This window comes from Anneissia japonica, unplaced genomic scaffold, assembly GCF_011630105.1.
Source record: "Anneissia japonica isolate Jap-2015-1 unplaced genomic scaffold, ASM1163010v1 scaffold44228_len4726_cov110, whole genome shotgun sequence".
Lineage (NCBI taxonomy): Eukaryota > Metazoa > Echinodermata > Crinoidea > Comatulida > Comatulidae > Anneissia > Anneissia japonica.
This window is the reverse complement of record NW_022721139.1, coordinates 1-3,083: the sequence shown is the minus strand read 5'-3', so window position 1 is coordinate 3,083 and position 3,083 is coordinate 1. Positions and strand designations below refer to the sequence as shown.

General features: G+C 32.1%; 1 long non-coding RNA gene across 1 annotated transcript; it reads left to right on the top strand.

Moving 5' to 3' along the window:
- Nucleotides 1–436: 436 nt before the first annotated feature.
- LOC117111467 lies at nucleotides 437–1,779 on the top strand. Its single transcript, XR_004445876.1, has 3 exons — nucleotides 437–738; nucleotides 1,169–1,255; nucleotides 1,489–1,779. It is a non-coding gene; the product is annotated as an uncharacterized LOC117111467 (long non-coding RNA).
- Nucleotides 1,780–3,083: the final 1,304 nt, after the last annotated feature.

Below are 3,083 nucleotides of genomic sequence, written 5' to 3'. Positions count from 1 at the left end.
AATCACAATTTATACATTTTTTTTATATTTTTATATTATATTTAAAAAAAAAATTTTTTTGATATCAAATAAAAGTCTTACTACCTACTCTACATTCCATGTACAGAATGGGAATTTTGAAACATGTGGGGTTTAAATTGTTATGATCTAGGCACAGTTATTTCATCAAATCCTATTTTTGCATTGATGGACCCTGATTATTCTAAGAGTTTAACAAAACGCTTAATTGAGGAATCTGTTATGGATTTTCAATAGAGGATACAAACATGACAGGGTATTCTACTTCAGTAGCATGGAATTATGAAGTCGATTGCAAAGAGCAGAATAGTAATGAAGAGAAATTTGATGATCCTACAGTTTTAATTTCTGGTGTCGTGGGTTGGTTAACGGGCCAGAGACACCAGCACATGTGTATTTGTAAAGTGGTTAAAGTCCCAATTTTTTATTTTGTGAAATATAAATAGAAGTGCTTCTTTTTAATCCATTGGTTTCCGTTTACGAATTTTCATGTCAACAAGCATTTTTTTTATGTTTTGTTTTTGATGGTAGTTTTGTGATCTATAGGGCCTGTAAAGAATCTCCTAGTATATGTTTTAAGAAAATTGGTGGTGCTATTGAGTAGTGCTATTTGGTGGCGCTATATTTCCTGTTAGCGCGTTAGTAGCGGCATGTTTGTGAAGAAGAGTGTACCTTCACTTCTGTTACTCATGATAAATTTGCAAATGTTGCATATTTGGGGTATGTTATTTTTATGTATTTGATTAGTATTAGTTTAAGAAAACATTTTAGACATTTTAGAACGTTATTGTTAATTTTTACTTATGTCAGTGCGAAACCTCAGTGAAAATTTACATGTTATAATCTAAGCCTCCACTGACCATTGTGTATGAAGGCGTGATAAGGTTACATGTTAATGCTTTGTGCGTAGCCCAGCGGCCTTCGGTGTGTTATAAACCGACCTTAGTGTCATATTGCAAATCACTTGATACAGTAATAATTTCAAGGTTTTACCCCTTTGGTACATGTAACAATTATGTTCCTAAGATTACAGTATGGTATATACATGTAATATGTTGAATTTAATTCATTAAATATTACTGTTAATTATAGTGTAGTAAAGTAATTGTATTAAGTAATTTATATTGTGTTAACTATACTTGTTTTTCAGTCAACTTTGTAAATTTACGAAGTAGTCAAAGTTGTTGACTTACGAAAATTGAAGACTTGAGTGCGAGTTTGTTGCGCCAAAATTCATGTAAGTCTTGTTTTAAATAATGAATAAATAGTTCATTCGTATACTCTGCCTGTAGATAAAGTGTATTTCGATTTACAATTTATCAGATTCATAATTATCACTTTGCTACCAATATATCATACCTTATTATTGTACTGATCTAGACTATGTTGTATTGAAAGTTGACATGTTATTACGATTTAAACGTAGAAGTCAAGTGATCATCACTGATTTTATATTCTGTATTTCTTTAGTCACCAGACTATTTACATCTTGCGTTGGCAGTTTTGAATAAAGTTTCAAAGTTACTGCATTGAAGTGTATTGGTTTGCGTTGTTGTGTTGGTGCCCTCATCGTTAGTAAACTCGACAAGTCAGTCAATTTACAGGGCCTACACTATAAAACTTGTTTTCCTTACATTGCAACGACAACAAACGCTGTCAAATTGTTTTATTTATTTTAGTTTATTTAGTTCATGCCTTTTATTTTTAGGTTTTATTAAGGGTTGACATTCTCCCTTGTGGGAAATTTCCTTGTATGATACGTTTGCCGCTTTTTAACTTAAAAGTTGTAATGAAGCCGTGTTAGTCTAAACAATATACACAGATTATAAAAGGCAGCACTCTGAGACTAACTTTGATGTAATTTATTCAACACAAGCTTTCGCTGGCAGTAAATGCCAGCTTCATCAGGTGTGTGCTTTTTAGCTTAAGTCAGCTATCCTTGTTTGTATAAACGTTGATTGAACTACGATTGCCTAATTCGAGATTGGAATAGAATATAACGATGTTCAGTGAGACTTCTTGAGTGTACATGGGCACTCTCGCGTACCTACTTTTGGGGGAATGGCCATCCTTCATTAGTAATCCGTAAGGATAATTTTGTAATTGGTTGTCTCTAATGAATAGCTTTAATGTGTTCTACCATGATTTAGCTGGTAATGCTAATATTTTGATATATGAATAATTATTAGTTAAGTTTGTTTTTAATATGTTTAAAATTTAAGCTATCCTTCACTTTTGATGAGTTGGTATGAGTGTACTTGTTAGTATTGCTGGTACTATAGTATGATATGCACTCTTTGTCAGTACAATGTTATATAATTGTCTTTGTGATAGTGTAGCTTTTTAAGTACTGTTACTGTTTTTAAACATTTTCTTATATTGTATAGTGAGATTCAGCAGATAAATGGGGGGTGAGTGTAACTGGTATGCTTATTATACCCTATACCATTTAGTATTTAGTCTGCTGAATCTGACCTTCTACCAGTGGGCAACCTTGTGTGACCCATTAGATTAAGACTTTGGATAATAAATAACCACACTAAACCAAGTGGCGGGAAAGGGTTAATGAATATTTAGTATATAATGTTACAGATTGGTCCAGTTCATAAATGGACAAGGGATATTATCTCTTCATGGGTTCTATTATAATTCCATTTTTACAATTAATTTAAGCTTTAAAATACTCATGTTACCTGTATAGCTTGATATATGACATACATCATTGTTCTGGGTACTGATCAATATAGTAAATGTAGATACCATCAGTCGGTATTAATTGTCATGGTTACCCAATTGAGAATGAATGACACTTAGCAGTGCCTAGCCCAGGGCGAAGGTTTTCATCTCCTTCCGACTGGTCACTAGGTAAGCATCTATGTTTTTATTTCTCTTGATTTTTGTTAATATTACATAGTACTACATTATTCGTAATTCTTAAGTTAAATAGTTGGATATATTGTAACTACCATTCTGTGAGTAATAAGTTTGGTTTCCAACAATCTCAATAATAATAGTTATTAGTATTGACGATTGATCTTAGGTTAATATGTTAAACGTTATGCTAG